The following is a 10,638-nucleotide window of genomic DNA, read 5'->3' as shown; positions in this document are numbered from 1 at the left end:
TTGTTATCTTATCTATCTAAGTAAATGGAATAATTTTCCCTCAATAACTTAGAAGTATAGATGTGTGAATGCAACAGCGATGCTGTCATATGCTTGTAATACCTCGAAGCACATTTTTAGCAAATTTTTCTAACTTCTGAATCATATTTGGAAATATATGAAGGCTGGTAGTAAAGGGCGCCAGTGGTAACAGAGGCCAGTGCATGCGGCAGCTCGCAGGACAGTGGAGTAACCATCAATTTATTGTTTTCTAAGTAAACCTTAACATGTTAGTTGTATAGGCAACAGAACTGAACTGAACACCACAAACAAGAAGCATTGATAACAACCTGTAATGTAATAGTAACAGTAATGAATAATAAGAAAGCAAAAATTGAATACTACATACAGATAACTTTGGTTGACATGCATTTAAAAGAAACCATTAATGTCATGACAGGCTTGGCTAATTGGCATACAGCCTTCTTATCAGGAGTCATAACCATGCGGCAGTGATGGCTTTTGGATATAATTTCAGATGCAGATGAACTTAATGTGCTCCTAAACTGACTGAACCATATCTGTAATGTCCGAAATGGCATTAAGTATTCCAGCAAGTAGATTCTGTTTTCTTGCAGTTTGGTGAACAATATTGCAAATTTATTACATTATAAATTAAGTACAATTTTTTTGGTGAAGCATTATATCACAGTCCTCATTTGTGGTTTCACACAATTAAAATGAACCCATTCTCTGTCATCTATGGAAATCATAACACAGCTTCCATAGCAGTGAAGCATTTTCACCATTTTTAGACCTTGGAAAGGAAGCTTTTTATGTACACTAAAAGGTTCCTTCTGAATAATAACAATAATGAGTTATTGGGATGTTCCTACCGCTCAGCACTCATATTGAGTTCTAAGTGTGCTGGTTAATGCAGTGATCCTGTGCAGCCGTATGGAAGTTTATTTGGAATAAGTGAGTTTCTATAAATGAAAATGACATTACTTGCTTTTTTATTAAAAATTTATGATTAATGTGTGGCCTCTAATCCTCGGTGTGCTATATGTCACCTCTCTTGAAAGGTTTGATAAGTTATACTGAATGTATGTAATACAAATGTATTAGACTTTCCTTTTTAGTGAAAATAGGAGGAACTATTTTAATGTCATCGCTTTTATTCTTTTCCGTGTTGCTTTATATCTGTAAACGCTGACAAAGCGCATGAACTAAATGTTTAAAAAAAAATAATTTTTGCACAAACATTGAACTAAATGTGTACTGAAATTTGTGTGTGTGTATACATATATCGTATGTGTTACTTATTCAGATTAGAAAGAAATCAAGCTACCTAAATAAACAAGTTTCTTTAATGGATTCCTCACACATTATTAACAATACAATAAATACCAGGTGTTATTACATAGCATTCTACAGATTCAGGGCCAACAGTGTTACAAAAAAAGCAAATGATGATGAGTAATGACAAACCGGCTAAGTATTAGCAGAAGACATGCTAATTACATGTAAAAAAGTGCAACTAAGATAATTACAAATAATTCTATTTAACTTAGGAATGAAAAATGTTAAATTATTCAAATTAATTTTATAAATATTTTTGTAATCAGATTTACTGTTCATGTGTGTTATCAAAAATGTAACTGACTACTGTGAATATATAAATATGAAAAATCGGTATTTTAATGAATTCTGAAGCTGGTAAGATTTGTGTTGTCAATTACCTCATAATTAGGAACGCAGAAATATTACACACATAACTGCAAACACCTACGGTAAGTTGCAGTTAAAGAGGCCGTCCGCTAGAACGCGCCAAAGACCCGCCCATCATATTTGGACTGTACCATAACCTACTAGAAATGGGGAAGATGAAAGCCGATGAATGATGAAGAAATCGTAGTAGAATATTAACACAGGACATCGGGTTTCTCGTTTATGCATGCTGACAAGGAGTGAAAGCGGGAGTGAATGTTGACTTTATTTTAATGTAACCAGAAACATATCACTGCTTCTCTGCAAACGTCTAAGTGCTAATTATAGGTAATTTATTAAACCTCATACCAAAAACAAGCACGTCACTGGTTTCTCTGCACACCCATTTTATTTTGGTAAGTGGTAGCGTCTTTATCCCGCCTCCGACGCAGGGCAACGCAACGTCTCTGCGGATGGCGTCACAACGGAGGTGAAGGCCAGTTGCCGTGACGTCGCTACCGAGGGGGTGGGCGGAGAAGGTGGGTGGGACGGACTCGCCTCGCAGCATCGTCCGTGCGCGAGGACAGGAAAGACGAAGCGCGCGGGGGTCCTGCACAGCGTTTGTCAGGAGAAGCGATACGACGCCGCTCGGTACTGATGTATGGGATGGAACAGGTAAGGGCACACTGGGGTCGCCTCGTTGCCTTTTCCCTTTCTGTTGTTTAAATATGATGGGTAATGAAGCGCTGTCTCTCTTCTTGGGCGGTGTTTCGTGAGGAAGCCCGTCCCCGTGAGTGCTGCTGCTGCCTGTGTTGTGTGTATTCATCTCACACACACCGTCCGCTCCCCCGCCGAACAACAACAAGAACCTTTAAAGTGTAACACTAATGTCACAGTAAAACTACCAATTTGTAACATTCACTACCAATAAAAAAAACCTCCCTTGTTTTTATGATCCGCTACACACACAGTACATATACGTTTTGAGCAGTTTTTTACTTCAGTCAGTGTGGGTAACTAACTCAGTCAGTGAGCGGCGGGTTGGGATTGGCTGTGGCATGTGATGCGATTCCCTTCAAATATTTTAAGCACGTCGTTATATTTTAAGTCATTTATGGCTTCGTGGATAAAAAACAATGACTGTGCTATACTACATACAGGCATAAACGCCCCGGGTTTCGCACTGCTGGCATTATTTTTGATGCAGAATACGGAAGATCATTTGTACTATGCTGTACTTCACGTCTGAGTTTACTGTACTCATTCAGAGTAAGTACTTCGGTTCAGTGTATTGCAGGGGGGGGGGGGGGCTGGACCCTGCAACCTTAAGATTATGCAAGTAGAAAGTACAGATCTGTTGGTTAGGCGATCATCATGCACAAAGAATCTTATTCTTAAGTGGTATGTTCATTCAGATTTTCTACTAGTACTTTAATTTTCTTGTCACCATTTGTCTTCGAACTTTAAGATATGGTATACATGCTGCACAAATCTGCAATAACTGAGACAGTCCCTGTCGAATAACATGGCAGCGCTGTAGGCATTGATGACAGCAGATTCCTAGCGCACCCCCCCCCCCCCCCCCCCCACACACACACCGTTTTAGCGCAAACAGTAAAGGCATCTTGTTGGGAGGAATAGGGAACCAATGTGGCACAGTGGGTAGCACTGGTGCCTCACAGCTCTTGGGCAGTGGGTACAACAAGACTGGTGCTATCTTTTATGATGATTGAATGTTTCCCCCATGTTTTCATGGTTTCTCTGGATGTCACTCTCTCTCTCTGTGTGTGTGTGTGTGTGTGTGTGTGTGTGTGTGTGCGTGCACGTGCACGATTGCTCTGCAGTGGGCTGGCATCTCATCCATGATATACCCTGCCTCACACCCTATGCCACTGCAGTGTTGCATTGGTTGAGTGGTTACTGATAATGGATGGATAGAAGTTGGGGGTGGGAGTGGGGTTAATACCTAATTCACGTGACAAAGACGCCTAGTGGAATTCAAAAATGAAAAGGGCAATAGGATATTTGAATTTAAATTAAACATTTTGTTACAAATCATTCTGACACAATGTTGAAATTGAGTATCTTATTGATTTATAATTTTCCAATTCTGAATGTAATTTGAATTTTGGAAGGACTACATATTCATAATAGAACAGTCCATACGCCTTTATTTTGACAAATAGTATGTTTCTAGTAGTATTCGTGTGGGTATACCCCCAAACAACTTTTTTTTCGAGTTGTTTAAATTTTTCATCTAAAATAGCTGATTGTTCAAGGTGGCCTTGTGGTGGTCTGCACAGGCTGTGAGGCAGAGTACACCCTGGATGGATGGAAGCCAGTCCATCACAGGGTGATGTCTAACACACACACACTGCATGCAATTTAGAGTTAATTAGCCTGAAAGATATCTGTGGACTGTGTAAGGAAACCGGAGCACAAGGAAACCAATGAAAACATGTAGAGTTTGTAGATTTGCTTTAAATGAATGTAACATCAATGAAAAGTGTAATTTTACAAAAGCTTGTTCTTTTTACTGTGGCTGTAACTTGTTACTGTCCTCACCTGGTTTTCTGTCCTTTTCATCAGTTTGTTTTAGAAATGACACCTTTGTTTACCTGGCAGACGGGCTCTCTGTCTCTTTCCTATAGTGCTTAGTCAGATTCTTTTCTTGGGCTGATGACTCCAGTTAAATGCCTCTGAGAATAATTAAAAACAAACGGAACAAGTGAAAGTCCTGTTTGCTCTGTTTGTATTCTGGAGTCGTCTTTTGATTGCCACAGCCACTCCAGGTAATAAGTAATTTGAGAGCGTAATGGTACCATTTCGTGAATCCTGATAATGGGCTATTGATGTTGTGAATGCACCAGTGTATTTGTGGTTTATCTTTATCGCAGCTCAAATGTGTTGCCATTATTTAGAAAAAAAAATGCAAAAAGAAAATTGATATATTAGCCGTCAGTTTCTTACTCTAAGCAGGTTGGGTTATTTTGGGCAGTGCTGTGGACAGATATCTGTGCCAAAAAATAGGACATATGGGGGGGAAGAAGTTATGCCTTAATCATGGTGGAATAAAAGATGCTCTGACTCATCTCAACAAACCTCTTAGTTCACTAACATGGGGTTAAACTTGTAGTTATTGGCACATCCAACCACTTTACAAACAGATTAGTTATACATCAAATGGTATGATTTACATTTCGTCATTTAGCGGCCTTTTTTTCCAAGGTGATTTCCAGTGAACACTGTAGTAAGTTCAGCCCACACCTTATTCACCCGAGGTGACTAAATATTATCATAGCTAAATTTTCCAAAAGAGTGAATATTTAGTCATGATAATACTGTTATGTTGTTAATCATATCTGTTATTTGTTGCCTTAGTGAAATGCATTTGCTAAAGTGTGTGTACATGCAGAACTGTCAGGGTTTGAACTTTAGTCAGTTAAAATAAACTCTTTGTTTGAGCTTTAATTTGAATTTTAAGCTTGTTTTCTGGAGGATCAGTAGAAGAACCTTGCACTGCAATACAGCCTACTTAGGAGCTCTCACATGTTTTACTGCTGTTGCAGTCGTTAGTTTTGAGAACTTTGATTTTGTTTTTGGAGATTTATATGGAAATCTCGCTGATGGTCCAGAGCCCCAGCCCTAAGTGATGCCTCACTTTTTCTCTGTGAGCTGAAGTAGCAGCTTAAGAGCTGCCTGCTGTCAAAGACATGAGTGGTGGAAGACATGGCATTTCAGAATTGCTTGCTGCAGGTTAGGTAGCAAATTTGAGTGCCGCATTCTGGGTGCCAAGTTCTGATGTCCTCTGTGTTGTAGTGGACTCCCTGGTTTTTTTCTTAACCCTGACAATGGCCTCCTCTAGGGTTGGTCAAGTTGATTATTATCAAGTAGCTATCATATTTTTCTGGTATAAATGCATCATTGTTTATATTTTTAAATATTTTTTATCCCTTGCTCACATACTCTATCTTCTCATCTGTGTCTTGTCACTGTCATTCTGTCTGTGCTGTGGTAGTTCCTGTCATCAAGACAAATTCCTTGTATGTGCGAACATACTTGGCAATAAAGCTCGTTCTGATTCTGATTCTGATTCTGATTGTTTTGTCTCTGTTTCAGGCCCAGTATGGCCTTTGTGGTAGAAATGCTTGTTTGCTTTATATGCTCACCAGTATTTGTGAAACTCTTAAAATACAAGTTTGACATGGGAGAAGTCTTTCTGGGCTATTTCAACAAAGCAAAAACCTGAAGCTCAGTGTGATGAAGACACTTGAAAGGTTTGCTCATTCCTTTTTTTTTTTTTCCTTTTTTTGGTAGGGACAAAAAAAAAGCATTTTACATTTATTCATTTAGCTAACGCTTTTCTCCAGCGTGACTTAGAATGTTAATCTATTTACAAGTATTTACCTGTTTTCACACCTGTGAAATTGTACTGGACCATTTTTGTTTAGGGTAAGTACCTTGTTTAAAGGTACTACAGCCAGAGCTGAGAGTCAAACCTGCGACCTTTGGGTCCAAAGGCAGCAGCTCTAATCACTGTGCTACCAGCTGTCCCCATGATCTTGAAAGCAAAACAGAAAGCTTAATATGCTTTAACCGATTAAACTGGACAGCACCTGTCATTTTAAAGGTACAAAACACTGTTCTCTTGATCATAGGACCTTTTACGCTAACCACACATGGTATGTTTTAAAAGATCTCTCTGGACTGTGCATTTGACAGATGGTGGAGCATGCACTGGTCCTCAGCCCATTAGACTCGGTGGAGGTTTAAAACAAGAGCCATCACTTTCTGTTCAGATGTGCTGTAATTTAACTTTTATTATTGCATCATCCAAGGGGTTATGTAATTTCAACTGTCAGTAAGGTATTGTGATGACTTTCAAAAGAACTTCTATCATATTCCTTAACCACCTCGGTTTTCTGAAGTGTTTAGTCAGACTTCCTGTCTGTTTAGCACGGGTGGGTGGGAGGTGGTGATGGGCTCTCGGTTCGTACTCCTTTTGTGCACATTTCTGAATCAGAAGTCATGTTCCTGTCACTTTGCTCTGAGGGAACCATGTAACTGAGCTATTCATTTTTTATGATACTTGAATTATTTAAATGGAACAGGACTAGGCCACAGAACAAGCTGTGCTCAGTTTATTGTGGAGGGGTTAAATGTCACTTTGTTGCTGTAAAGAGCCTCCACCAAATGCCGTTTCGTTTTGGTAAACATGATTCATAAGGTGTATCGTGCTGGTTACACTCATTCTTATGAGGCTGAATGTGTGAGGGTTTAGTAAGTGGACTTCCAAATTTGATTATGGAAATTTGTTAGCTGTAAAACTACAAAGTAGCATCAGTGCTTGAAAGCTCCTTGGCTATGAATTTGAGTCTGAATTAAACCTGCATACAATCTGTGGTGTTTGGGGTGCTCTGGTTTCCTTTGTCTCTCAGGCAAGTTGGTGACTCCAGATTTCCCTTAGTGTGTGTTTATGCATGAGTGACTGAAGTAAGTGTGTGTGTGTGTGTGTGTGTGTGTGTGTGTGTGTGTGTGTGTGTGTGTGTGTGTGTGGGTTTGCCCTGTGATTGACTGGTATCTCTCGTAAAGGTTTACACTTCTCACGCTTTGTGCTTCCAGGATAGGCTTCAGACCACCACAGCCTTACACTGGCCAAATTATTAACAATGATAGTGAATGTGTGGATGTAAAAGTAAAACTATTTTAATCTGAATTGTTTTATTGTTTGATTATATAATTTGGTCAAAAATGTTACTTTGTTATATAAGGTGCGTTGGATAAAATGTTATTATACTGTCTTTTTAATAAGAGAAAAAGAGGAGTTGGTTTTCAGTGAATGTAAGTTTATAATAGGATGCTTAATCATACAAGGGAACTAAAGCATGGAGAGGCATGCTAATGGCAGGTTGTCAAGCCGAACACCCAGCACAGTAATTTACTGTAAGTGGATTTCAGATCTGCACTTTGCCGTGCCTGCTGAAATGGTATTTTCATCTTTCATCACTATTGCACCTGGACCTAAATGAGCTCACTAGTCGAGCTTTCTGTTATCATTTTGTTGTTAGGTTCGCACTGAGGTTAAAGCATGCTGAGTAAGAGGCCTGAGCCGGTCATGTTAAGCCAAGGAGGGACCGGTGTGAGTGAATTATCATTCAGCTGTGTAAAAGGCTCAAGTGTTTGATTGTAAACCAGGGTCATTCAGGTATTGTCCTCAGGGGATGAGTACAGGAGGTTTTTATTCCAGCGTGGCAGTCAACAACCTGATTCAGCTTATTGTTCTTATTGAACTGTTATTGAGCCCATTTACCTACCTTTCTGTGCTCTTAGTGGTGTGAGGACAGCTGGAAAACCTGCTGGACTCGACCCTTCAAGCGTGGTGTCTGGGTAATAACCTCTCGCCAAAAGGGTTTTCCTGTAGTGTCTCTACGTAAACCACTGTGATATTTCCCAATAGGAAAATATATGAAATATTAAAAAATATTTCATATTGCTAACATCGAGAGTATCTGCATGGTGTCTGTGTGATAACAGTTGCAAGTTTGCCATGTTTAGCAAACTGCTTGTTATGATGTCTCGGCTCGGCGGCTGTCCTCAGGTCTCAGGCTCTGTGGCCACGACACATGTAAACAAACAACCCCCTGCCTCCCTCTATGTCGGTTGGTATGCCAGGCTCAATAGGAGGCATCATCTGTCGTTGTAAATGATTAATAGAGAACACATCATGGGGTGCATGCTCAAACTTGCTAGTGAGCTGTTGACGTAGGGGATGTGGGGTTAAATTTACCATTGTGTTCTAACATATAGCAAGCAACTATGAACCTGAGACGGTAACCTTACCCAACTGTATACTTGATAACTGCCGAACAATTCTGCTGTTTAAGTCACTGGATGGAAGCACTCTCAGGACAATTTTTCTGATTTTAATGCCTTTCAATCTGACCCCAGCTCATACTGGTTTTTGTATGTAGTCCTGTTATACTTGTTTTACAAAGCTCTTTAGCTCCTACATACAAAGCCAATCGTTTGTCATATGATTTCTGTTAAAGGAGTAAATCTTCCAGAAATTTGAGTTGTCCAAAACAGATCTCTTCCACTGCAACCATACATTTTATGGTTGAACTATGGAGAAGTTTGCACCGTTTAATTATACCTTTGAAAATAGTCTTTAATAAATTAGATTAATATTTATATATTTGTCTGATCTACAGTTATTATAGCCCCTGCTGATTTTTATGTTGCTTTCAAAGTCAAATAAAATCAAAACGCAGTAAATCAATGTATCTATTGATCAATAAATCAATAGCAGATATGTAACAAATACATCTGTGAATATGCTTTTTCAGGATAAATTCTATATTTTCCTGGGCAACTGTCACAACCTTCAGATGCTGTCCCCAGAGGCACTTGAATCCCAACTGGAATTTTTTTTTATTTTTTATTTTTTTAAATGTGCCATTACATAAGCAGTATTATTGTGGAGAACACCAGAAAAGGATTTCCCCCTCCTCTTCCCACACTCGTGCCTGGGTCACAGATGTTTAGAAAAAAATAGCCCCAAAGAAAGCAGATTGAGTTGCTACGGCAACAGATCAGAATCTGATTACATTGGGGCTGATGAGAGCAATGGGGGTGTGTGATGAATGACCTGTAGAAAAGCTCAGGTCATGTGACACAGCATGGGTGAGGACATGTTGCTACCTGTCTCCCCTCTGGGCCATGATCCTATCACCAGTGACAGATACTATGTGCCAGCCAGCTTGTCATATGAGTTTCCGGAGGGGTTACAGGCTCTACGCTGGTGGGAGAAATTTCTGAGGAAACCCTGCACTTAATCAAGTTATTCTTTCCTAGAATGCATGGTGTTGTGATTACAATACTCACATTATACTCTGCAGTCCACGAAAGTTTTCTTGATTAATTAGCACTGCCATGATTTCAGGAGGTTTTAGCTGAATCATTTCCCTCAACAGGAGAATCAGAATGACCGTGATCAGAGAGAAAAAGTCCCCCTCTGGATGCAGTTCCTACTGTGTTGTTCTGTGTCACTGTGTTGTTCTTCGGTCTTCTCTCTTTTCTCTGCTACCTAAGGTCATTTTGCCCACGTTGTTTGAAATTGAAGTAAAGTCTTTTCTCAGAAAATGTAAAGTTGAAGGAAGTTGTCACAGACACAGAGTCTACATGTAAACACTTTTGTGATGATGAAGATAACGGTGGTGTTGGTTAAATAATGACATAAGCGCACAGAATATAACATCGCGTGTAAATTATATTTTACATCATATAAGTCATTCATTAATCCATACTTTAAACAACCATTTGTCAAATGCAGGTTTAGGGTGGTTCTATCCTGGAGGCATGAGGCAGGGAAAACTCTGGATGACATACCAGTCCCTTGCAGGGCAAGAACACACACACATTCATTCACACAATCACATGATAGGCAATTTAGTCTCAATCCATCCAATTTCAATAACCACTTTGTCCTGAGCAGGGTTGTGGTGAACTGGACTCTGTCCTGGAAGCTTTGGGTGCAAGGTGGAAGTGGGTACGCCCTTGATGGGATTCCAATCCATGGCAGGGTAGACACACACACACACACACACACACACACACTACCTTAAGTAATTTAGTCACCAAATTACCTGAATTGCATATTTTTGGGCTGTGGATGGAAACTGAAGCACCTGGAGAACTTGCAAATTAGTCACCAGTTCACCTGAAGAAACATATCTTTTGACTGTTGAAAGACACTGGAGTGCTTAGAAGAATCCCATGCAAACACAACAAGAAGGTGTAAACTCCACTTAGACAAAGCTGGATTTAAATCCATGCCTGAACAGTCAAGATCAGTGAGGCATCACTGCTAACTGCTGTGCCAGCCATAATATCACAAAAATGCATCTAATATCAAGGACCTATAAAATGGGTGGAACTATTTCTTTTCAC

General features: G+C 39.7%; 1 protein-coding gene across 1 annotated transcript in view; it reads left to right on the top strand.

Annotated features, from left to right (window-relative positions):
• The first annotated feature begins 2,193 nt into the window (after positions 1-2,193).
• Positions 2,194-10,638, top strand: part of LOC108939289 (MAP kinase-activating death domain protein-like) — a 57,870-nt gene continuing 49,425 nt past the window's right edge. Inside the window, exon 1 of the mRNA XM_029259139.1 lies at positions 2,194-2,364. The gene's annotated coding sequence lies outside the window, so the exon portion shown is untranslated. The remainder of the gene's footprint in view (positions 2,365-10,638) is intronic.

This window comes from Scleropages formosus, chromosome 2 (assembly GCF_900964775.1).
Source record: "Scleropages formosus chromosome 2, fSclFor1.1, whole genome shotgun sequence".
Classification (NCBI taxonomy): Eukaryota; Metazoa; Chordata; class Actinopteri; order Osteoglossiformes; family Osteoglossidae; genus Scleropages; species Scleropages formosus.
The sequence above is the reverse complement of the archived record's forward strand: the minus strand, read 5'-3'. Positions and strand labels throughout refer to the sequence as shown.